The 27,172-nt window shown below is 39.2% G+C and overlaps 1 protein-coding gene across 1 annotated transcript in view; it reads left to right on the top strand.

Moving 5' to 3' along the window:
- TTC29 (tetratricopeptide repeat domain 29) overlaps positions 1 to 27,172 on the top strand; it is a 538,084-nt gene that overhangs the window by 226,154 nt on the left and 284,758 nt on the right. Inside the window, exon 4 of the mRNA XM_081077081.1 lies at positions 17,360 to 17,453. The gene's annotated coding sequence lies outside the window, so the exon portion shown is untranslated. The remainder of the gene's footprint in view (positions 1 to 17,359; positions 17,454 to 27,172) is intronic.

Genomic DNA, 27,172 nt, shown 5'->3' with positions numbered 1-27,172 from the left:
TTGTTTCCCTTATAATTTTCTTCACTTTCAAAAACTATCTATAATTGGCATATATGTTTTATAATCAGAAAAAAAAGTATTTTAAAACTATCAGCTGTTTGTATTCCTTTTTCATATCAGCTAATACATGAATTTTTCTAAAACGACAATAGATGTGTGCTTCTGCTGGCGGATGGAGGGTATAAAACAGGAAGAAGGAAGTAGAAAAGAACAGTATTTGCATAAGGAATGAATTTATGCTATTGTCTTAGACATAAAGTATTTTACTACTTGATTTACCCCAAACTTCTCATTTACAAAGATGGGTTATAAGCCATAATGAACATTGACTGGATTTCGACAACTCAGAATGCATTTTGCCTTTCTAATAATAAGTCAGTTTTCTTTTCAGAAATTACTTCTTCCCCAGTCTAGTTCAACTGTTATCAGGACCCCACACTTTCCTAGACCGAGGGCAAGTATGCGACCCAAGTTTAGCCCCTTCCCCATAAATTTGAATTTTGACTAGAGGAACAGAAGGACTGAAAACTTAGTTGGGACTCCATAAGCTGCCTGCTTTTGGTCTGGGAACTGCCTTGGCCAAAGCCTGTCCTCTTGCCTTCCTTGTGAGATCCCTGCAAGTAAATTCTCCTTTGCTTAGGTTAATCAGAATCCCTTTCTTTGGTTTGCAGTCAAAGCACCTGTGTAGTCGAGGTATTTCACAGCTGAACGAGAGCTGCACTATGCTTATTCGCACAGATAGCTGCGTGGCGGGCTTTGAATCTTAGCCAGTTAAGGTCCATGGGCTAACTAACCAACTGACTCATGATTTATGATGCACTCTTTCTAGTCCAGAACTCCCCTGGTGAAACTCAGGGTCAGACTGCTGTTTATGGGACGTAACCAGTAAGCCTGGCTTGGTTAACGTGGTCAAGGGATGTAAAGTCTGTTCTGAAACCTTCTGCCTGGAGGTCTTGGGAAATCAAGATTCATAGCACAAATATTAGTGGTCTCGTCTGGAGACCAAGCAACTCCTTTTGCAAATAAGAAGGATCCTGGAGCCTTTTTCCTGGGAGCCTCTCAGACTCCCAGAACTTGTGTGCACTCTATCTCTTGGGGCACCATAGCATTTGTCTTTATTTTAAGCCTTACACGAATACACGCTGTGAGCTCTCCTGAGTCCTGTAACCTAACCTAAGCTGACTAATCTTAATGGGATCCTAAGTGGCAAAGACGCACATAGCAGGTACAAAGCGAGAGAAGGGCCTCGGACAGGACTCACTGGGTGGAGGACCATTGAAGATGGAGACAGGGGCTGGGGTAGCTAGCAGTCTTTCCTCATAGCTCCAGAAGGGGAAACGTGCAGTAATGTCTTCGTGAGTGGGGGAAAAGACTGAGGGACACTCTAAACAATTTTTATAAGATACCGTAGCTCAGGTGAAATTTTGACTATCTTCTGAATAGGATATGAATCCCTCCTGTTACTGGAATGACGTCAGAGCCATGGCTTCATGGGAGGACTGATGTTTTAGTTGCTCTTCCTGGGCGCCTTATCTTGATGTTGCCTCCTCCACACAACTCCGTTCTTTGGTTGTATCCTTTGAGCCTCGCTACCAGTCTGTGGTTGCTTGGTGAATTTTAAACTAAGATCCAGTGCGCTTTGAGAGTCAGTGAATTATGTGTTCCAAAAATGCTGTTCAGCCATTGTGGTCAAGCTGTAGACTAATGCTATTCCACAGAGAACGACAGGATTCACAAGCCCCTGGCTCTGTGCCACTCATTAGAAAGAATCACATCATGTGTACCATCGTGGTTATTAATAATTTTATATCTTTTTTATTCACCTCGCCTACTACCTGTGAACATCTTGGTTGCAGTGACTTGTCATTTATCTTTCCATTCCCAACAGCATCAAGCTAATGCCTTACACATAGTAGGTGCTCAATAAGCATTTATAGAATAAACATATATATGCATGTGTCAGCGAGGGTGTCAGGCAGGGTGTCTGGTCCGCTCCCCACGTAAGAACACAGGACATGGTGAGGCCAAAAAGGAACACCCACGGAGCCATAAGTAGGGGAGTCATATCGCTATATTCTCACAGGCGGCATCCGCCTCTCTGCAATCCACTCTTGCTATCCCCCATTTTCTGCTAGCGTAGCCACAGCAGTTATATTAGTGGCCAATGGCTCACTGGTTACAGCTGACGACCAACTAGCCACAGCTGATGGCCAGCCAATCACTGTTGATGGCCATTTACTACCCGAGCCAGCACCTTTTTATGTGAGGCCGAGAGCCTGAAAACTGCTCTCTGGGGCTCTGTCCCCACAGCATGTATCTATACACTTGATGGCCAAACTACCAAAAGCCCAAAGAAGCCTACGTTTTTCCTTCTGGTTCAGTGTCATAATTTTTAAAGTAACCAAAAGGAAGTATAATAGATTGACAGAAGAAAGGAATTTAAAAATGCAGCTTCTAGGATTTGGAATGGAATGATTTGGGTCACCTGCATTATCTGTCAGCTATGAGTCCTGTTGCGGACACAGCCTAACTTCTCTGATCTCTCTGTACAGCACTGTCTGATGAGAAGCCACAGGGACCCTAGATCCCCCAAAGCCTTCACATTAATGCAGGAAAATTTACTGTGCTCCATAGAATTTTATTTGTGTTTCATTGAATTCTAATTCTGTGGAAAGGGCTGAAGTTCCATGGAGGAAGGCGGTTCTGTGCAGCAGTTAGAAGCATGAATTTTGGAGACAGACTGCCTAAATCTAAATTACATTCCTACAGTTGTTTACCCTATAGCCTTGGACAAGTCACTTAACCCAGCTACGCCTTAATTTCCTCATCTGTAAAATGGGGATAATAAAAATACCTGCCTCCTGGGTTGTTGTGAGATTTGAATGAGTTAATTTATTTAAAGAGCAAAGCATAGTATCTGACACATAGTTAAGTATCTCTCTATCTCTTTCATGTAATTCCTCAATAAACTCAATAGCTAATGCCTCACCAGCCAGGAGTTTGCAATACAATCCAGAAAACTGCTACTAATCTGGTGTTCTCCACCACTTTTCTCTGGATTATCCCTATATGAAGTTTGATAAGTAAGTTCACGAACTCATCCTAGAAAAAGTGTTACATACCTCATTGCTGAATATCACTATGGTCACCTTCAAAGTACTCCCCTTGGGAAGCTATGCACCGACACCAGTGCCTAGTCCATCCTTCAAAGCAATTTTGGAACTCTTTCTGGAATGGCCATCAGCGTTGTCATCGTATTATCTCTGATGTCCTGAATGTCATCAAAATGTCTTCCTTTCAATATTTCCTTTATCTTCAGGTAAAGAAAGAAGTCACTGGGGGCCAGATCAGGTGAGTAGGGAGACTGTTCTAACACAACTATTTGTTTACTGGCTTAAAACTCCTTCACACACAGTGCTGTGCGAGCTGGTGCATTGTCGTGATGCAAGAGCCATGAATTGTTGGAGGAAAATTCAGGTCGTTTTCATCTAATTTTTTCACGCAGCCTTTTCAGCACTTCCAAATAGTAAACTTGGTTAACTGTTTGTCCAGTTGGTACAAATTCATAATGATATTAAGAAAGGTTAGCAACATAGTTTTGACTCTTGATTTGGAGTAATGGAACATTTTTGGTCATGGACAATTGGCTGACTTCCATTATGCAATTTGACACTTTGTTTCAGGGTTGTATGGGTACACCATGTTTCATCACCAGTGATAATATGACCGAAAACATCGTCTTGCCTCTCCAAAAGGCCTTGGCAAACTTCGACTCTGCTTTGCTTTTGTTCATTGGTGAGCTCCTTCGGGACCATTTTTGCACACACCTTTCTCATGTCAAGATTTTCAGTTAAGATTTTTCTAACTGTTTCTCTGTTGATGTGTACTTGGTCTGCTTTGCTGCTCACAGTCAGTCAATGATTTTGATCAATTAGACAAATCGACAAATTTTTGCAATGTTTTCATCAGTTCTGCTTGTTACTGGCCACCTTGACCTCTCTTCATTAGTGATGCGTTCTCTCCCCTCAGAAAAACTTGTAATCCATTTGTACACTGCCATTTTCTTCATGGCATTGTCCCCATAAACTTGTGCTAACATGTCCCTGATTTCACTTCCACTCTTGCCAAGTTAAACAAGAAATTTAATGTTTGTTCATTGCTCTAATTAAAGCTCAGGCATTCTCGCGACAGCACACAAAAACATGCAACAATAATGAATGCCACTCAGCAAGACACAGCCACATGTCAACACAAACACAGCTGTGAGACACCGATATACGAAGGTTATGAAACTTTACTGAACTGTTTGTACAGCGCTGCCAATGTAAGAGCATTGTGACAAGTTTGCGAACTGCGAACTTAATTGTCAGACCTCATAGGTCCTTCACATCCTTTGTTAAGCTTATTTCTAGGTATTTTATTCTTTTTGTTGCAATTGCAAAAGAAATTGTTTTTTGTTTTCATTTCTTTTTTCTGAAATTTCATTTTTAGTATATAGGAATGCAATGGATTTTTGCACATTGATTTTGTAGCCAGCAAGTTTACTGTATTCGTTTATTGTTTCTAATAACTTTTTGGTGAAGTCTTTAAGTTTTTCTATATAAAGAATCATGTCGCCTGCAAAAAGTGACAATTTAACTTCTTCATTCCCAATTCAGATGCCTTTTATTTTTTCCTCTTGCCTGACTACTCTGGCTAGGACTTCCAATACTATATTGAATAGCAGTGGTGATAGGGGACAGCCCTGTCGTGTTCCTGGACATATTTGTCCTTATAGCTGAGATGCCTCTCGTGGAGGCAGCATATGGTTGGGTCTTATTTTTTCATACAATCTGGTACTCTGTGCTGTTGTATTGCTGACTGCAGTCCATTTACATTTAGGGTGATTATTGATATATGAGGATTCCCTGTATCTATTTACAATGTTATTTTTTAAAAGCCAAACGAAACACATCTCTGCTGTCAACAGACCACTACTTCCTAATTCTAGGACCAGAAGCTGGCAGAAGGGTTTGTAGGGCCTGGTTGTAGCAATCCATGGTTTAGAGAGAGTCTTTCAATAATAGAAGGCCCATGTACTGAAATTTGTTTACCGTCTCAGGGTTCATTTCCTTTAAGTTGGCAGTTTACAAGACATTCTGATTCATTAATGTCTTCAACTGACCACTAGATGGCAACATTGTTCTTTCATGTTACAGCTTGAACTACAATAAATACTGTGATAGAATTATTTATCCAACTTCCAAATTAAAAAGAAAAAAATCAAAAAGCAAAGACTAGTAATTTAAATGTATCACGCTGTATAATAGGAATAGGGTAGAGCATATTAAATCATGAGTTTGATTTACTTACAGAGAAAGTATACTAAACAGCTTTCTGCTTCTATGTATCCTTGGAGAGCAGGCATTTGTGCCTGGTACTTAGAGACCATAGCGAGGCCTTAGTTCCTCTGGTCTTTGCGGCTGCAGAGAACAGTGCAGACCTTGAATGATATTTTATTCAAATCACTTAACATCTCTCTTGGTTTTGCAACATCTTGGAGCAGTGGTTTCCAAACCTGGAGGCATAATATTGAATGAATGAATGAATGAATGAATGAATGAATGAATGAATGATTCTATTGACCTTTTTCAGGGATTCTGATTCAGTAGACCTAAAGTGGGGTATGGGCGTCTGGATTTTTAAGAGCACCTCGACATGCTTCTGATTACCAATAAGTTTTGAAGCAGACCTAATATCCTTAATTGCTCTGGCAACAAAATCCTCAAAATAATATGAATTTTAACTCAACATAAAATTGCCATACACACTTTCTTTGGAGAAAAAAAGTCTTAAAACACTTAGGCATTTCAATTACAAAGAAGTTGAAATCACTGTAAAAATAATAGAGCTCTAATATTTGAAATAGTTATTCACCCCATGTGGGTAAAACAAAGGTTATTATACCTTCATATGAGGTAAAATTAATGAGAAAGATAGCTTGCTACTAACAGTGTCCTCACTCCTGTGTGTTTCTCTAATGGGAGATTCTCAGACTGGGGAGTGGTGGATTTCTATAGAAATGATTCCAGATATTCCAGAAGGATTCCTCTATTGTTATGCTATTAAATATTAAGATGCATATCTTTAGAAATCATTATTACTTTTGAAAAATTTGAGGGTCCCATTAGCTATGTGAAGTACTAGTTTTTATCATTTCTCATCTTCCCTTCCCTTCCCTTCCCTTCCCTTGCCCTTCCTTCTTTCCTTCCCTTCCCTTCCCTTTCTCTGTTTCCTTTTCCCTGTGTGTCTCTGTCTCTATCTGTATCGTTGTTTGCTTTGGGTCCTTATTTACTTTTTTGGTTTAATGTGATAGCTTTAGACCAACTAATTACTGTTCAAATATAATTTGCCTTGACATCTTTGAATCAACTGACCTTATGAGTTTTTTTCTTTATCTAATATTACCTTTTCTTTTTTTGTAGTTAATTAGCATGAGAAAAATAGCACCATCCTTTTCTGGTGTTAGTTCATGGGTTTCTATAAAGATGCTTATAAAGAAAATGGTGCTTTCTTGAATGTGTTTAAAATTAAGCCACAGATACTTTTTAAACATCATAGAACAATTTAGTTTTCATAGAAGAAGAGCACAGAATGCCGTAACAGAATTCACCAGTTTAAAAGAATCAAATCTGTGGCTCACAAAACTCTATATGACTTTTGTTGTTAGAAGGCAAGATTCTGGGAAACTTACTGTGTCTTCATTTCTCTGGTTCTTTAAAAAAAACCTCCTTGAATTTAAAGATGAGAAGATTTCTGTAAGTTTCCTAGTTCATAAAAGCCATTTCTAACTTTTTAAAGACAATTACAGCAAATGGGACCTGAAGTGAAACACGCATTTGCTTCAGTTAGATACACAACTTAGAGAAATCCTCATTGGGGCGGCCGCTTGTTTTTCTTGTCATAATTGGTATCCATACATACAACTCCCTTGCAGCAGGAATGGACTGAACAGAACCTTCTATTTCCTAAGTTTTAATTTAGAGGCAGTTGTGGGAGCAGCTCTCAACGAGCTGGGCCAGCAGAGGGTCCTGGAGCACCACTCATTTTTCTAGGGCCGGGCGTAGGAATGAATCTATGGGTCCAAATAAACATTTATTTTCTGAGAATTGTATTCCCTGTTTCTATCCTCTTAAAAATGCAAAAGAATTATCTGCAGGAAAACATTCAGATTTAGATCAAAACAGAAAAAATGAAGCAGTGCTCTCCAGTGAGAGAGCTAAACCGTACCTCTTCCTTCCTGAAAAATTGTCAGTGATTTTGATTAGCAGGAATCACTGACACTACAAATCAACCCTGTTTTAATTTTTAAAAGACACTTGAGGTATGTTTCACTGCACCCCATGCCTGTGAAAACTAAAAAATTAAGATAAAAATTTAAAAATATTTTAAACCTAAAAAAAGAAGGAGGGGGGGTGCTCTAAATTTAGAAGATGCCAGGTCTTAACCACCAGAAAAACCTCTCCGGGCCTCCAAATGTTTACCTTTCTGCTAAGCCGGCCCACATAGTACCTTCAATCTTCAAAAGGAAATCCTGGCACCTAGAAGACTGGGCTGACAGTGAGTATTAAAATGACTTGTTTAATGAGCAGCGTGATTGAACCATATGGGGAATGCTGAGGAGTTTTCTTGAAAGGACTATGTTTGGTGTTTGCATTTTGTTATGTTGTATGCTTCCACTGTCCCTTATTTTGACAAGCTATCGAAAAGTTTGGGATGAGCACAGGCTTTTTTTTTTTTTTTAACCTGGTTGCTGAAAAAGAAATGGTGCCTCTCCTTACCTGCCTCTAATGGAACGTGGGCTGTGCACTTAAGTGAGAGCACTTGGCCTTAATAACTGCGCCAGAGATTCTCCAGGTCTGTATATACTGCCCAGCAGAAACCATGAGAGATATGCTTATTTTTTTCAAGCACGAGGCCACTCTCCACGAAGTAAAGGCTATCTAGTATATGGTAGGCAAATTGCCAATCTGTAGGGCTGGAAGGAACTGATCCCCAGAAATCATGAAGTGCTTTCCACACGTCTTCTCCTTTGAGGTGAACCTTCGTTTCAGATGTCTGCCTCCTTCTACCGCTCAGCTGATTATCTACTCTAGTCTTTTACTCCTCCACAGACTGGACATATTCTGCCTCTCACAAAATGTATGATAGTTTTCCTTAGAAGTCTAACCCAAACTTCCCTTTACAAATTAGAGGTGATTACTTTTTTTCTTACTAGGAAAATATAGAACACCCTTTTCTTTGCCAAGACAAATATACCAAATTCCTTTTGTTTTATGTTTGTCATTTTGCTTCTGAAATTTGGACTTATTTCTCAACTAGTTCAATTTCCTCTTCTGAATTATTTGGAATTTTTCACCATTTCCCTTATTTATGGTGCAATTAACCAAAAATAAGATGGTATTAAATAACCAGTAAATGTTGGATTAAAAGAAACTTAGGATAAAATACTGAAAACCCTACATAAAACTAAAGTATAAAACCACTACTGTCAAATTCTAAATTTCCTAGCTCACCAGTAGAAAGAATAAAATTATATGTTGCGTAAGTAGGCAGCTTTATTTTCTCCTTTTCTTCATTCTTCTCAAAGGGAAAATGATCTTGAAGCAATAACGTGAATATTTGCTGGATTGGATTTTGGTAAATTAAATAACTCCTTGGTTTAAGCCAGATCACTAGAGAACTATGTGTTTTGCCTGGTGGAGAATGCACTTTGGTGAATTGTGCTTTTATGTGGTGCCACTGGCTTGTTTTGAGGAACCTTCTAGGAAGAGGCTCTATAAAATCTGCTGTTCTCCTCACAGCAGGGATTCCACAAAATCAGGCCACTGGGGACTGCTTCAACATTACCCAGGAGAAGTAATTTTTTAAGTTTCAAAATCCAAGGGAAACCATACTTCTCTCCAACAGTTGGTGGGTTTTTGTTTTTTATTTTTTTCCCTAGACTCTGAATCTTGTAACTGAACGTTGTTCTATTTTTTTGCTCAGACTGTTAGGAAGCATCGTTTGTCCTTAGAAAGGCAGTACAGGGTAGTGGTTAGAGCTGAACCATGAGCATCAGAAAGGCCTTGGTTGGTATCTTAGCACCCATAGTTCACCACTGAAAACCTCAGTTTTCTCATCTGTAGAATGAAGATGATAATAACCTACCTCATGGCTTTAGTGTGAATAATAGATTTTCTTGTTCCATAAAGATAATGGAGGTAAAATATTGGGCACCTTTTTCAGCCCGTGGTAAACACTTACTAGATGTCAGCTGTTATTATTATTATTTATGCAAGCAACAAACAGTAACATATGGTTAAGTAATAATATGCCAGGCACTCTGCTAGATGCTGGAATAAAATGCACAGCAAGCAACCTAGACCCAGTTCCTATTCTCAGACTGTGTAATCAGACAACACAAGCAAGCTATTATGTAAATAGTCAAGGGTGACAGGTGCCATGATGAAGGAGGACAGGTGGGGGCATGTTTCAGGAGCTCTGACCTGGACATGGGAAGGGTGTGTATGAATTGTTGGCCGAGGTTTGGTGTGACCAGAGGGCAGAGTGGTGGAGTGATCGGTGGTGGTGGTGTGGGGCAGGGGCAAGGAGCAGTGAGGGGCCAGGTCACCAAGGCGTTCTAAGCTATAGGGAGGAATTCTGATTCATCCCAAATACGGCGGGAAGCCATCACCGTGCTCTGGGCAGGAATAGGCCTGATCTGGTTTGCTTTTTCGAGGTGTCACTGGGCGTGGGGCCTGAGATTAGGGGAGGGTGAGGCTGGAGGCATGGGGATGGATTGGGGGGGTGGTGAGGGCCCTGGTCTAGCGTCACAGCATCCATCGAGCCCCGTGTTCACCCTCCACCTTCCAGCAGTCGTACAGAGTGAAGGGTTTGCATTTATATAATTTGGAATAAGTTCTTTAGCATTTGTTATTTCACCTATTTTCCCCCTTTTCCCAATTTCGACTATTTATTGCATCCTTTTGTATTGCATGTTTTTTGGTAAGTCTCCTAAAATATAATGTGTGGAATAAAGTAGGAAAGGAAGAAAGGAAAAGAGGAGGAGAGAGGATTCTTACAAACTAGTATTCCTTTCTTTAAATACATGTATTTCGAAATACACAGCTATAAAGTTTGTGACCTGGGTTTGACCCAATTTGGGAGAAAGGCTACACAGCAGGCTTAGTGCATGTTTTCACCATTGTCAAGGATGAGCCTCAAATGGTCTTCTTAGATGCAGCTTCCTTCCTCTTTTAAACATCTGACCATAATTCAGACACTTGTATATTTAAGCTGTTGCAGTCAGAACAGGTTACCCAGTTCATATCTTCTTCACCCAGCAAGGTGTGTGAAAAGAGACTTGTGTGGCCACTAAATTGCATAACAGGTTAACCCGAGCCCTTTGAATTCAAACAAAAGAAGTCCTCAATCTGATTGGAACTAACCTACCCTGACTTCTGCTTCATCTTTCCTAAAGCGAAGATGATACCCATCTGCAGGCGGGGAAGCTGATGGGTGTTAATGGGGGGGTTTCAAGATTTCTCGCTTTTCTTAAACTATTAAGAAAGAACAAAAACATTACTTAGAATGGAATCAGTTTCCAAGAAGGGAAAAAAGAAAACTGAGAATTTATTATTAAAGAAAGAAAGAGAGCCAAGGCGGAAAAAAAGGCCTTCTCACATCTCCTGGTCAGGTGCTCCGTGCATATAAATGTTTCAAGTTAAGCTTTAAGATCAAGGGAAAGTCTGTAGGGAGCTTTGTTTCCTGAGATCTGCTTGCTAGAGCAGCTCCCAATACAGGCTGCCCATTTTTATTTGGTTATTAAGGATTAAAGGGGGCGATGATTCTGGAATGGGAGTTCCTTGGTTTCCATTAACTTTGTACAAGACAGTGAAAAGCAAACTTCCAAGGGAGGGTGTGCATATGTATTTCAGGCTCTCAGCTCACCTCTTTTCCTGTCATCTTACACTTATGTTTAACATGAAATTGCCCTTCCTCTCATGAGCTCCGACTACAAGAAAGCTGCCTCATTGCAACGACTGAGAATCTCTGTACCTCTCAGAAATCCTCCTGGTTTTCACAGGAGTGTGGAGGGAAGATGAAAAGAATTTCACATTAGATTGCTGGTTGCTCCTGAGACCACGCAGCTCAGCAATCGCCTTGGAAAGCTACTCACCGTTGCCCAAGTTCTCGGGGACTGTCCGTGTCTGAATACATGAGCAGGGAGGCAACCTATCACTCATGTAACATGGAAAAAATTTGCTTTTCTGTTGCTCGAGTCACAGCCTGTCATCAAAACTAAATCACGCCTGAAGTTACTGTCCAAAGTGCCTAAGAAAGTTTAGCAATAAAATAACATAAACCTGAAAAGAATGCCTTATTGTTGTGGTGGGGAATTTTCTTACAAAGATCATCTGGTTTGGGGTCATGAATGCCTGTTTCAATAATAGTTATTAAAATAAAAGTACTGATGAAGAGCTCAACCTTCAAAAAGAAAATGACCAAAATAAGAAACCAGTTTCCCGAGTTAATGCATTCTTAAGAAACAACGTTTTAAAAACAAAATGGGAACTCAGAGTTTAAATAAATGTATACCCTTCTGTCATCAACATTTTTCCACTCCATAACAATTCAAGATTTCCAATATATAGACCGAAAGGTTGAATCTAAGAGAGCGAAGTGGCTTGTCTCGTGTCATACGGGACAAGCAAATTGGGAAAGTTGGAATGCAACCTATGTATTTTGACTTTGATTCTTGTGATTTCAATACTACACATTTTTCTTAAATTATTCCCAGCTTTTGTATCGCTGAAAGAGGCTGCTTATAATATGAATGGTGAAAGATTGACTGAAGAAATATACTTCTGGAATTGTCTCTTAGTGTAGGTTTTTAACTGAAATTCTTACATGCTCAGAGCCTAATTCCTTATATATTATAACCTGATAGTTTCATGTTGATGGCTACTCAATATCGTGGTTATTTTAAAAGTTGTAATCAATAGTTATATGTCCATAGTCATCATTCCCTAATAATCACCACAGTTAAAGATTAGAGTCTTATAGTTTCCCTTAGTGATTATAGAAATCTTTTGTTAAAACGTGGACTTCTTCTGTTGGAGATAGAATAATCGCCTAGAAAAAAAGATTTCAAAATATTTTAGAGCTATGTATATTGATCCTAAATATAATTTGTTATTGTAAGACAACTTTGCTTAGGGTTGAGATGTTTGGGGATAAAAATGAGGAAGCATGAGGAGAATTAAGCTAACAAAAAACAAAATCAAAGTTTCAACTTGGATGAACTAAGAAAACTCAGACAGCAGGTTCCACCAGGGCCAGGAATCGGTTACCTTTAAGTTGTTATTTTTTCAGGGACTTCTATTTTATATTATAATAATAATTTAGATTCTGTAGCACTGGAATGTTTATAGAGTTCATTCCCATGCATTTTTATCATTAGAGCTTTAAACAACCTTATGTCTACAACCATGTCAGAAAGATTTTATCCCCATTATACAGAGGAGTAAACTGAAGCTTAGGGATGCATTAAGAATAACCAATCCATAGTAGAGACTGGAACTTAACTCCAAATCTAACCATCTTTCTACTGCGTTCTACCTTCCTACTATGAATTCTAAATCAGGTCTTCAGAAAATTTAAATAGGATCAGCACTTGTATCTCAAATTTAAAACACTCAACATGTCTAGGTAAGTAGTTATTTGGGAGAGTAAGTGATCTTTAAATCACCCACTCTTCAACGCAACTCCAGCTCAGGACTGAGAGTGAACTCAGGAGATTTTCCCAGCGTCAGAATTGAGGATCCTTTGGGAAAATAATTTTAAAGGTTGTGGATCACCAGTCAATTTTGACTTTTCTTTTCTTCTTCTTCTTTTTTTTTTTAAACCAAACCAGCAGTTGTGCTTTATTTCTGCTGCCAATGGGTGGACCCACACACATTCAGACCTCACAAAAATGCCAATGTCTGCACATTTTCACTACGAACAGGCATTTTTCGTCAAAGCGGAAAGAAATGAGGCTCTGCCTGTCTGTTGCAATAACATTAATATTATCTCTGTACAGATACTTTTAGAAGTATGAAGTTAAATGCAGAGCCCTGGAGATGCCTAGAAGCACACATGAGATAAGCACAGCCATTCATGGAAGACCTAAGAAACTGAAAATGTGCAGGATAAACTTTTCACCATGACAAAGTAGAGCAATGTCGCCTATTTCAATATGAGATTGACAGCAGGAAATAATGACAATAAGGTTAGTGTAGGATGGATTTAGGATGCAGGGAGGTGGAAGAGATATATATGCATACATGGTCAGAATAAGCCACGATATTATTCACTACCAATGGGAATTTGGGCCTGGGGATTAAAAAGGCTGAAATCCCAGGGTGGCAAAGTCAGTCTGGCCACATATACGTATAAGCTGAGAAAGAGTAGATGTGAATAAACATTTATTACAGGCGCTTGACAAGAAAGACCGGTGTATTGGTGGTGAGCATTTCAGAATTCAGAAGAGCAAAGTGTCAGCTTTGCAACCAGAGCTGCGACTGCCAAATGCAATGTGCTGAGTAAACCTGGCCTGAGGTCGCCCTCACAAAGGCAATGAGCGGCAGCGCTGGGCTAGCGCTGGGGACACTGAAAAACATGCTGATGTCCAGTGGCCTGTTGACCCATTTCACTCTCATTCTTTTAACTGCTGTTAAGTCAGGAAAGGATCACACACACACACACACACACACACACACACACACACACCTATAAACGTTTGTTTGTTTATTTAGGATTTTAGTTTGTTTAGAGCACTTTTCGGTTCACAGCAAATTGAGAAGAAAGTACAGAGGTTCCCATTTATCCCCTGCCTCCCTCTCATGCATAGCTTCCCCTTTTATCAACATTCCCCACCACTTTGGGACATTTGTTCTAATCGATAAACCTGCATGACACATAATCGCCTAAAGCCCAGAGTTTATATTACAGTTCCTCTTGGTGTACTTTGTATATGTTTGGACAAATATATAATGACATGTAAGCATTATTATAACACCATATAGAGCATTTTCACTGCCCTAAAAATCCTCTGTGCTCTGCCTATTCATCCTTTCCCACTCCCCATCCCCAATTCCTGGCAACAATTGATCCTTTTACTCTCTCCTTAGATTTGTCTAGTCCAGAATGTTTGGAATCCTACAATATGTGGCCTTTTTATGTTAGCTTCTTTCACACAGAAATATGTATTTATGGCTCCTCCGCGTCTTTTATGGTTTGATAGTTAATTTCTTTTTAGCATTGAATCATTCCATTGTCTAGATGTGCCACAGTGTATCTATCCATTCCCCTACTGAAGGACATCTTGGTTGCATTCAGGTTTTGGCTCTTATGAATAAACCTACTATAAACATCTGAGTGCAGGTTTTTCTATAGATATGTGTTTTCATCTCCTTTAGGTGAATACCAAGGAATTCGATAGCTGGATGGTATGGTAAGAGTATCCTTAGTTTTGTAAGAAACAACCTAATCATCTTCAAAAGTGGTTGTGTCATTTTTCATTCCTACCAGCAATGAATGAAAATTCCTGTTGTTCCACATCCTCACCGGCATTTGGTGTCAGTGTTCGGGATTTTAGCCATTTTAACTGGTGTGTTGTGGTATCTCATTGGTTTTTTTAATTTGCATTTCCCTGATGACATATGATTTGGAGCATCTTTTCATATGCTTATTTTCCATCAACAAAAATTTTCCATGTCTTTTTTGGTGGGCTGTCTATTAAGATATTTGGCCCATTTTTTAAAATCAGATTGATGTTTTCTTACTGTCTTAAGCATTCTTTGTATATTTTGAATAACAGTCCTTTATCAGATGTGTCTTTGGCAAATATTTTCTTCCAGTCTGTGGTTTAGCTTCTCATTCTCTTGACATTTTCTTTCACAGAGCAAAAGTTTTCAATTTTAATGAGGCCCAGCTTATTAATTATTTTTTTCATGGATTGTACCTTTGGTGTTGTATCTAAAAATTCATTGCCATATCCAAGGTCATCTAGATTTTTCTCTGTCTTATCTTTTAGGAATTTTATAGTTTTGCCTTTTACATTTAGTTCTATTATCCATTTTGAGTTAGCTTTATTAGGGCTGTAAGGGCTATATCTAGATTCATCTTGTTGCATGTAGATGCCCAGTTGTTCCAGCACAGTTCATTGCCCCATTGTTTTATATTGCTCCTTTGTCAAAGATCAGTTTACCATATTTATGAGGGTCTATTTCTGGGCTCTCTATTCTGTTCCATTGATCTATCTGTTCTTTCAGCAATACCATCATGTCTTCATTATTACAGCTTTATAGAAAGCCTTGAAGTTGGGTACTGACAGTCTTCCATCTTTTTTCTTCTTCAAACTGTGTTGGCTGTTCTGGGTCCTTTACTTCTACATATAAACTTTAGAATCCGTTTGTTGATATCCATCAAATAACTTGCTGGGATTTTGATTATTGTTGTACTGAATCTATAGATCAAGTTGGGAAAAACTGACATCTTGACAATATTGAGTCTTCCTATCAATGAGCATAGAATCTCTTCATTTATTTAATTCTTTGATTTCATTCATCAGAGTTTTGTAGTTCTCCTCATATAGTTCTTGTTCATATTTTATTGCTGTTCTACCTAAGTATCGCATCTTTTTTGGGTTCTATTGTTTATGGTGTACTGTTTTTAATTTCAAAGTCCACCTGTTCATTGCCGGTATGCAGGAAAGTGATTAACCTTGTATTCTGTGACTTTGCTATAATTGTTTATTAGTTCCAGAATTTTTTTTTTGTTGTTGTTGATTCTTTCAGATTTTCTGCATAGCTGATCATTATCATCTATAAACAAAAATCTATGAAAAAAAATCTATGAAAAAAAAAGTTTTATTTCTTCTTTCCAAATTTGTATACCTTTTTTTTTCCTCCTTGTTTTGTTGTATTAGCTAGGAATCCCAGTACCATGTTGAAGAGAAATGGCAAGAGGGGACATTCTTGCCTTGTTCCTGATCTTAGGGAGAAAGCTTCTAATTTCTCACTATTAAGTATAATGTTACCTGGAGGTATTTTGTAGATATTCTTTATCAAGTTGAGGAAGTTCCCTTTAATCCTAGTTTACTGAGAGTTTTTATCATGAATAGGTATTGGATTTTACTAAATGCTTTTTCTGCATTTATCGATATGAATGTTGTTTTTTTTTCCCTTCAGCCTGATGATGTGATGGGTTACATTAATTGATTTTTGAATGTTGAACCAGCTGTGCATACCTAGGATAGACACCACTTGGCCATAGTATATAACTCTTTTTATACATTGTTGGCATGCCTACTTATTTAATTTCCTCTCTACCTTTCTAACATTATGAGTGAGGGGAAATCTTTCTAGATGTTTAAAAGCTCTAGATATCTACAACTGTTGATTTATTTCATGGACTGACCATGAGGTCTGCATTTTTGCATTCATTTTGATCATTTTATTGAATTCTGCAGATAATGAGGCTAGAGGATTTCTCTTTGAAGGAGATGATGGTGGCGATCAGTCTCTCAAATCTCGTACTTACCTAAAATTTAGTGTTATGGCTGAAAATTACATTATAGTCATCTTACTTTAAAAGAGTAAAACTGTATTTTTAGGACTGTTATTTTAGGATTTCAAGTATATGCAATTTGTAAAGATTTCACTGCCCTATAATTCATGTCTTTTTATTTCTCATACAAATAGAACCAATGCACTATTATTTCCAAATTAAAGGAGTTAGAGACTAGAAATTAGGAAATAGAGTCTAGAAATTAGGAAAGCTAAGGATCGGTCTTGATTTTGTGCCTTAATCACTATCATTTTATTGCCTTTTATGGTTCATTTATAGATAATTTCTGTTTTCCTCTGTTGTAAAGTGAAGACACAGGATTAGTCACACATTAAGACATTTTATTCAACAACTATTGCTTGCCAACTGTATACCAGGAACTATGATCACTATGCAGAGATGAATAAGAAAGGCCTGTGTCTCAGAGGAGCTCACAGTTAAACGAAGGCAGAAGTAAGCAGATAAATAGTAATATGAATACTCTAATTGAGACATGACAAGAGTTTTCTGGAAACTTAGAGGAGAAAGAAACTCTGCCTTGGGGAGTTGACATTTGATTTGGCTCTTGAGTACTTTTTAAATATTCTTAAATTCTCCAGAAAAATAAAGCAAGGTTTAACTCTGTCTTCACGTAACATTCAAAGCATCTCCCCAAACGATTGAGATTTGCCTACAGCTGGCTATAGCTTCAGTAAGCATATAATTTTGTTTGTTTGTTTTCTAGTGTACCAAGTTTTCATCTGGCTGTCTCAGCAAAATGCCTGTCACCCACGTGCGATCCTCCCCCTTCTACACGTGAGAAGCCTAAGCACAGAAAGGTAGGTAACTGGCACCAGAGCCTGTTCAGTGATCTGGCCTGGATTTCAACCCTGGCTTCCTTCTGATTCCCCAAACTGGAAAATGTCCTCTTCTTTAACTCTGATTACATAAATAATGAAGTCCAACAGCAGCATTTCATTAAGCTTCCTGTTGAAACTGGAACACTTTTCATTTATACTTCTATTGAGGAGATGAATGTTCATCAGGCTCAGATACCCATTAGCTAACAGAAACTTAGGACAGGCTCTGCCATGCAAGCCTGGTGTTCCATCCAACCCAATATGGTGTTGACAACAGAGGCCTCGAGGGATTTGCCAGGAAAAGACAGAGTTTTCTTCCCTGACATTAACCTTAAAGGTTAGGTGTACTCTCAGTGGCCATTTATAGCTCTGACATTCATAAATTTGGTCAAAACCTTTATGAATTCATTTATATTCCTTGCCTGTACCTCCTTTGTGGTAATGAGCTCCAAACGTTTATTATTTTCTGAGTAAAGTAATATTTCCTTTTATTTGTCCTTAACTCCACTCACTCGATTTGAAGGAGTTCTCCTCTTCTGATGAGGAATTGAGAATTATGAGAATAACCATACTTGTGTTTACATATGATCTGCGAAATTCTCTAGGTTTGTTTTATTTTTTTCTTAAGCAGGAGTAAATAAAACTTTACATTATATTTCCATTATGGAGGGACCACTATTTTAGTTGAAAATATTAGGATTCTCTCTTCTGGCATATTTTCTATACACTTGATGATGCTAAAATTTGTTTTAGAGTTGCCTTAGAATAAACTTATTTTGGTATTTATAATACATGTTTACATGTAATACCAGATTTGCTCTGATCTGGCCCTGGGGAAGCTTGAAGTAACTTTTGTTCTAAGGTGCAACCACTTTTGGAGAGTAAGCATACAGTTATATTACATTACATTATATTTTCATAACTTATTATAACTGATGTATTATCAAACAACATAAACTGGTAGTAGAACACTGGCCAGGATATCAAGAATCTGATGTTCTAAAGCCATCTCCGGACTGTAGTATCCAAGTGTATAAGATTAGGGGTTGAATCAATAATTTTCAATATCTTGTCATACTTTAAAATTCTGAGTCCCTAATTTCTTCATCCATTGACTTGGTGATTTAACTGAACGTATCCCATTCCAGCTTCTCTAAGCCGCAACAGCTCTCCCTAAATTTCATCATGATTCATTTGTTCTCAATATTCTCAATATTGAAGGAATTGTTCCCAATTGTTGAAGAATTTTAGATGGATCACATACACTGTTTACTTTTATCCATATTTCTTATTTCCCACCTCAAAGATCTCAAGTAAATGAAAAAAATTGTGATTTCCCCATCTCACCCCCTTACAGAAATAATGATCTTTCTCATAGTTTATACTTAAGTGATGGCTTTATATGGGGCTCCCCAAGCTTATCCATTTTGGAGGTAGTCTTGAAAACCTCCTTTGGATGCCTTCTGTTCTAGGTGGTCAGCCTTATAATTGAATGATATCATCGTTTGGGTGTCATTATTAACAAGGGTAAATATTGCCCAAAGGCTCTCCATTTGCATCTTTGAGTTTGCTAAAAATCTTAAGGCCAACAGTATCCGTCCCAATCACATTTGTTTGTTGACTTGGGTTAAATATGTTTTTTAGCACTGGTTACTTACTGATTTTGCCATAAGATGTACACATTTGGTAAGAGCTACTTTCTTTGCCCTTTTTCAAATGCAAACGCAGAATTGGAAAGTTTTCAGTCATTTGTATATAGAATCACTCTGCTCAGTAAATGAACACTCATCATGTGATCAGGTCTTTGCCTCCTCTACCCAGAGGCCCCAGTGCCTCAAGCATGTGATTCATGGTGTGGTGGAAGCTCATGACCTCACAGGTCCAATAATCTTAGTAAAATGGAGGCTTGACACTCATGTCAATGGATTGTGCTGGGAACTGTGAAGGACGCATAGAAGAATGCATACCTCTGTCACACACAGGGTATTTAAGTTTGTGAGTGTTGGTTCCTCCCCGCTGCTTTCTAGTTCAAAGTCGGCCATCCAACAATGTAAATAGGAATAGACCACAGTCGCCGAGGAATAAGAGAGCATCAGCTCACTGACTCCAGGAGAAATGTTAATCCCAAATAGAAAAATGCTGTGGTCCTGTGAAAATATAAGCACATTTAATATGTCTTATAAAGTGGCCAAACTGATGGTCATTGTTTGTTTAAAAAGTTGCTTTTTGTGGTCAAATTGGCTCTAGTCATCGTCAGTTGCTGTTCTCTTCTTACTTTGCCATGTGGCTCGTGTTAACTGCAGTGATCTGGGTCTCTCTCTTAGACAGCCTACTTTATTAGTCTGTAGAGCTTTATCTGTCCAAGTTTGAAATCAGAGAGAGCCCTGGCTCCTTCAGTGATTTTCCTTGACCATAGAGTACTTCTCTCAGCCTCTTTGTGCTGTCAGGGAGTTACTCTCAGGAGAGAGTTGATTTCTACCACCTGCTCTCGCATAGCCCTTAAAGGACTTTTTTTTTTCCTACTTACCACTCAGTACCTGTATCCTTTTTCTATATCACTGAATGGAGGAACAAGAGGGCAAGAAAGAGGGGGGAAAGATAGCATACATCCTAGGAAAATCGTTTGAAAATCTTAACTTTACATGGGATAATATTTTCTAAAATTACCCTTTTTTAGATATCTCTAAAATGAAAACAAAAATGACAGTTTAAAAGTCTTAAGTGCAAAAGAATGAATGGCTTCAATTTAGAAGGACTAAGTTGAGTATTTATTCATAAAGATGCTCTGTTAATGCTATAGGATTCATGAAGTTGATTTTTAAAAAAGCTCAAATCCCTCTCTGAGGTACCTAGTGGAAGGCCCTTGGTAGACACTGGTGGTGATAATGATGAATAAAACACAGATTTTGTCTTCAGTCCATCTAGAGCAAGAAAGCCAGGCATATAGTTATATTTACAAATAAAAATAATATCAAGCAGTGTAACAAAATAAATGTCTACATATGCATATGCTACAGATAAAATGCTAGAGGAATGAAATGGAGAGAGAAACCCACTGGGATGGGAGAATATAGGCGGTAAGGTGGTATTAAAATGGAGTCCTGTAAAAGGGGTAAGGTTTAGATTGGCAAACTGTGGGGAGAGCCTGACACAGAAAAAATAATTGAGCAAGGGACCAAGATGAAAAGTGTCCTGTGTTTGGAGAAAGGCAAGGAACTTTGTTTAGAAGGATCTGAGGCTCGTGAGAGAATGATATGGTGGCAGGTAGGCGTGGAATTGCTTCCCAAATATCCTTTACACCTTTATCCCCATTACTTCTTATGAATGCCATTGTCTCACCTAACAAGCATGTCATCAGTTCTTTAGATCTCATTCTAGTTTGAAGAAGACAAACTTTCTTTTGAAGCCATTTTGTGGTCTGCCAGTCTGAATGTAACTTGGCAGATAACAGATGATTGCTCAGAAATTCACTTCTGAGCATTCTTTACTTGGGTATTTGAAACAAAAGTGGGCTTTGCGGCTAACAGGAGAAACCAGGGAGGTTTGAGAGGTGCTGCTGGTGATGGTGTTTTGTTTTGTTTTTTAAAGCAAACACCTCATGCTCTGCAAGACGATTGCCTAGATTTGAATTCTGGTTTCCACATCCCATGCCTCAGTTTCCTCAACTCTAAAATGGAATAATAGTACCTACTTAGCACACTTTAGAAAAACAAAGAATCTGTTATTTCATAGAACAAGAAATCCAGAGGGAAGGCAGATTGAGGTTAACTCAGCAGTTCACAGCGTCGCTGGGGACCCTGTTTTTCTTTCTACCTGTTTCTTTCTACCTGTTTTTCTTTCTACCTGTTTTTCTCTGCCATGCTTAGCAAACTGGTTTGGTGCTTAGCTTCTCAACTCAGTGGTCCCAAGATAACTGCTCCAGTTACGGGCATGACATGGCCAATTTCTTCTGGTGCTTGTTTTAACTAGTGAGGGAAATCTTTCCCAGAAATCCTCAGAAGATTTCCTCTGATTTCTTCTGGTTTACAACTTCTCAAGGTGGAATATGCCTATCTTGAATCAACAGCCAGCAAAGGGGATTATTGACAGAGACCAATCATGATTGCTCCCCTGTGGGTGGGCAAGGAATCGACTCCCCTGAGCTCTTGGCAACTGGAGTGGTAAACACAGTAAAAAATATTGGGGCTAAAACAGCAAGGAGGAGGGGGAAACAATGGCTTTGGGGCTGCCAGCAGAGTATCTGTCTCCATTCCTCTGTATTCTTCTGAGGATTAAGTAAAAAGATCCATAAAAATGCTTAGCTAAGTGCTTGACACATGATAATCCCATAACAAAATTTAGTGGTTATAATTTTTATTCATAATAGTTTTTAATGTTATTTTATTTGAAGGAATTCTCTGAATGATATAAGCAGAATCACCTTTCCCTTTACAGCCGGTTTTATCTTACAGGATAGTAACTCTGATTTCTCTCAAAGATGCAAATAGGAATTCATCTGTCTCCCACCATATCTAGATTGGCAGTGCTTTTTTTTCTTTAAGGCACATACTCTTCAGTGTATGTACTCTATAGGTTCAAAAAGTCTGAGCCAAACAGATAATCATCTACTACTTATTAGCTGGGGAACCAAGTTAGTCATTCTGTATCTTCATCGCCTCAACTTTAAATGAGTATGATCCTACCTCATAGGGGTCTTAAGAACATTAAGTGAGTTAATTCATTGAAAGCAGCACTTAAAGAGTGCTTAGGACATTGTAAGTACTCAGTAGATGTTACCTGTAAGAAAGCCAGGCATCCAAAGACTACGACCTAGGTTTTCAACCTATCTTCTGGAACCAACTTAAGCTATCACGTCACCCTTGGCTTAGACTAATGCTTAAAGCCAGGTATTTTCGGTGAATCATACTGTATCATGGTGGATGTCTGATGAGAGTGCATAGGAAATAAAACATGGTTATAACAAACACATGTATTTTCATAGTGACTTGACAAGAGTATAGACACAGCTATTTTTATTATAAATACTTTTGGCAGCAAACAACAAAACAGTTGTCTACTAGATTTAGAGAAACAGATGTATTTTCCTCGCATAGTAGAATGGCGGAGCTGCCCACGAGAGAATAGAAGCTTCACAGTCTCAAGATGGCGACTGTAGGTCCAGGAATGTGTCCATTCAGAGAGGGAAGAAGGAGAAGGGAGCAGCACAAAAAACATCTGACTTTTATATCAGGAAAGCAAACAGTTTCCCAGAATCCCCCACCAAAACTCTTTGTATGTCCTGTTGGGCAAAAACAGGTGGCATGCTCACGCAAGCTTCAAGAGAAGCTGGGAAAGCAAGGTTTTTTTTTGTTTGTTTGTTTGGTTGCTTGGTTGGGTTTTTTTTTTGTTTGTTTTTTTCGTTTGTTTGTTTTGTTTTTTGGTTTTTTTTGGCAGCTCCTAAGTTAGAGGCAAAACAAGGGAGAAGGAGTTGGGAATGGAAACTGAGATATATTTATCCTACAGTGTTTGACTTAATAGTTTTAAACATAAGAGCCCCAAATTAATTCTTCATATTTTCACAAAGAGAAAGCCACAACAAGCACAGTTGAGTGAAAATCACACTGCTCTGTCACATTGGTCCATCAGCTGGTAACAAATAATTTATCTTCTCATTTGTACAGTTGTTTTAAGGAGAAAAAACATCTGGGTGGCTGGTTGGCTCAGTTGGTTAGAGCACATTGCTACTAACACCAAGGTTGCCAGTTCGATCCCCGCATGGGCCACTTTGAGCTGGGCCCTCCTTAAAAAAATCTGCATTTGGTTTTACCCTGCTGAGTTCTCCAGTGTCTCTTTGCTTTTCCATAATTTATTATGCAAACAGAAGAATGCACGGCCTGCCATTTGGCAGGTGTGAAACAAGCCATAAGATACCTTTTACTTTAAATATGAAATATCCTCTTTGAGTCCTACCCTATAGTGCTGGGAAGTCAGAACCGTTCCCACATGCACCAGGCTGGGCTCTCTCGGCTTTCCTAGAAGTGGTCTATTTCCCATCTCACAATATTTATAGCCCTCTCTTAGGGAAGAAAATGGGCTTTACTAGGAAGTCATATTAAGATAGAAAGGGGATTTAGGCCGCCTCCGTAGTAAAAGATAAAGACATAATTTAAATTCATTTGGTTGAAAAGATAAATGCAGATAAAAGCGCAGTAAACAGGAGCCAAATGCTCTGGCACAGGAAACAGACAATGGACTTGGCGGTCAGCCACGGAGCCACACAACTTTGCTTCGAGTTTGGTTCGGAGTCCCTGCAAGCACCTACTGAGGGGCTCTCCCCTTGCGTGTGCGTGCGTGTGCGTGTGTGTGTGAGTGTGTGTGTGTGTATGAGAACTGCTGAATGAAACCAGCAGGGAAGTAGGGATGGGCAGAAAGGGCTCCACCAGGGCCAAGAAGCAGGCAGCGGGGAGGGAGGCCGCACGGCTTCCAGAGCTACGCAGTCAAAAATAGCCTTGGGCCACAGTGCTCAGAAAACTTTTTCAAATATGCCCTTTGCTTTTAGAAAGAAAGCCCAGAATTCCTTTGTCTTTTTTAGTAGTGAAACATCATTGTGAACTAGAAAATATCTTTATTTAGAAATAACTGGAAGAATGCTATTCACACCGCCTGGGCTGTCTCCGGCATTTTCTGGAGCGGTGTCATACATTCTGTGGTTCAGATGAATTCATGAAACACTGGCTGAGTGTGTGTTAGGAGCCAAGTACTCTGATAGTCTCTGAGTTTCATAAGATGAAAAAGACAAGGTACAACCCTGGAGTGGCTTACTCTATAACTGGGGGCGATCTTGTCCTTCAGGGGACATTTGGCAATGTCTGGAGACGTTTTTCGGTTGTCACAATTTGAAGAGATGCTGCTGCAGTCGGGTGGGTGGAGGCCAGGGAAGCTACTAAGTATCCTAGGACATGTAGGACAACCGGCCACAACGGACAAGGAACTGGCCCAAAGGGTCAGTAGGGCTAAGGTGAAGAGTCATGGGGAAAAAACAAAAATAAGAAAAAGTGCAATTGTAGAAACGTGTGCAAAGTGAAAAAGTCTTTTAACACCAGGACTCATAAATTCTATCCACAGAAAGCATAAAAAAGTGGTCAGGTCTTCAACAAGTTTTAAAGGATGCTTAGGAATTCACCAGAAAATGGCGGTGAGAGGGACCTCCTTAAAGGGTTACATGAGGAAGAGAAGAAAAGATTAGGCAGAAGCATATCCAAAAGCAGAAAGGCTTTAAATGTAAGAGGTAGGAAGTGCTGGGAAATTATTCTGGAGAGGTAGACAAAATCAAATTATTACCGGCCAAGGAAGCCAGTCTAAGGAGCTTGATCTGTCCTTTCCATAACTGAGGGGGAAAAGTTAAAGAACTACCAGCAAATGAATAATATAACCAAAATTTCAGTTGTGATAAGTAACATTCTCAAATAAATTACATTCTGAAATAAATGAAAAAAGATAAGAGTGGCCCAATTAACCTTGCCATAGCGTTCTACCACGCCCCCCCACCCCCCAATAATACATCCCCAGAACCATCTGTGCTTTTATGTTCTTCCTTTATGGAAGACAGATTGGTGATCAATGAAGAGGTCTGGTCTAGGTGGGAAAGTAAAGCCAGGAAGGGGCTCATCCCTTGTGAGAATGTGGAGGTATTGAGAGCTTAGAGATCTCTAGGCAGTCAAAAAGAGAGACAAGTTTGGCAGGAAAGAGATCATGAGAAAAATGAAGGACAGGAGGTTGTGGCTTGAGAGTGCAGTATTAGAATTTAAGGATTCTGAGGTAGAACAGATCCAGGTGAGACAAGGTGCCGAAGGCAACTGAGTACTGATGAATGAAGTAGAGGACAGTGGCCCCGGGGTTTGAGGAGAGCCAGGAATCACCGTGCTAAGGAGTTTGGTGGCTTATTCATATGGCCATCAAACATGCCCAAGACGATGGCAGGACTTGAGATAAAGATGAAGAATTTGAAGCAGGTGTCAAATATGTCTATGAATATGATGGCATGGTTGGAAAATAACAGTGGTGGGTAGGGGGAAGGTAGAAGATATACCATGGCTGTATCTGCAGAGCAAGAAAGAATTTTACAACATATTGGGAAAGCAGCACTGTGGAAATAGCAACAGGGAGAGAAGAAAACCAGCCTAGTACTTAATGACTCAAAAGGGCCACATGGAAGCATCATCCTCAGGAGAGTGGCAGAAATAGAGAGATTGTTTGGTGAAGAAAACAAAGATGTTGGGAAGTGTATTTAGCACGAATGGGGGTTCCAGGGGCTTCAGCTAAAAGTTGTATTTTTTTATGATAAAGGAAGCAACAGATGGGGTGTATTAGTTTGCTAGGGAGGCATAATTAAACACTACCAACTGGGTGGCTTAAACAACAGAAATTTATTGTCTCACAGTTCTGGAAGCTAGAAGGCCAAGGCCAAGATATTGGCAGGGTTGGATCCCACTGAGGGCCACAAGGGAGAATCTGTTCCATATCTCTCTCCTAGCTCCTGGTGGTTTGCTGGCAGTCTCTTGTATTGCTTGTCTTGTAGATACATTGCCATAATCTCTGCTGTCACCTTCGCATGATGTTCTCCCTGTGTCTCTGTACACAGGTTGTCCTTTTTATAAGGAAACCAGTCATATGGAATTAGGAACCCACCCACCTCCTGTATGACCTCATCTTAACTAAGTACATCAGCAGTGACCCTATTTCCAAGTAAGGTCATATTCTGAGTGACGGGTTGTTAGGACTTCAAACATCTTTATTTTGATGGTGGTGGGTCACAATTCAACCCATAGCATAGAGTAAGAGGTGTAGAGGTATATTAGAGGTATATTAGAAAAAGACTAAGGGAGAAAGAAGAGGGCTAGAGAGGCTTTCTGATCCAGAATTAACAATAGTGTGAGAATCAGTGGAATAAGTTGGTCACAGTTTCTAAATGTATCTATGGTGACAAGGTTAGGTACAGTTGGAATGGATTGGCGCCTTGTTCTAGGACATGCAGGCTGGGCACTGCCTCACTCTAGGGGGCACCATTTATATAAACAGAGATTACAATGTGACTGTTGCTCCCTGTTGGCAGATTCTGGGACTCTCATTCACTGTCCAGAGTGTGAGTAAGTTTGCAGTGGACTCCATAGGCCTCTGAATTGGGCACCTATTATGATGCACACTACTAGATGAGCTTTCAAGAGGCCTTCCTCTCTAAGCTAAACCCCTTGAGAATAGAAGCTATATCTTATTCATATATATCTCCCCAGTGCCTTAACGTCCGAGGCAAAGTAAGCACTCAATAAATAAAGAACTAATTCTGAGTGGTGGTAATATGCTCACACTTCATTAAAAGTGAATTCGCAGGGAAATAGTTACAACTGGAATATTTCATTCTTAGAAAATAGCTTAATATGTCTGAGGATGTAGGAGATGTTTCTTGAAGAGGCAATATGACACTTATTTAGACTTTAGCAAATCTCTATAACACATCCTTTTCTCGAATAGAGTCAACTTCCAGAAGCATTTTCTACTTGAATGTTTCTAAGTGGTTGCAAACACTTTTATCGGAAAGATGTTCAAAGTCAAGTATTCTGGAAAGCAAGGTATTGGCTCGTGTGTTTGTGTGTGTGTGTGTGTGTGTGTGTGTGTGTGTGTGAGTGTGTATGTGTTATTGATTTCTTTTTCATCATTGTAAA

This window comes from Rhinolophus hipposideros (assembly GCF_964194185.1).
Source record: "Rhinolophus hipposideros genome assembly, chromosome: 16".
Lineage (NCBI taxonomy): Eukaryota > Metazoa > Chordata > Mammalia > Chiroptera > Rhinolophidae > Rhinolophus > Rhinolophus hipposideros.
The sequence above is the reverse complement of the archived record's forward strand: the minus strand, read 5'-3'. Positions and strand labels throughout refer to the sequence as shown.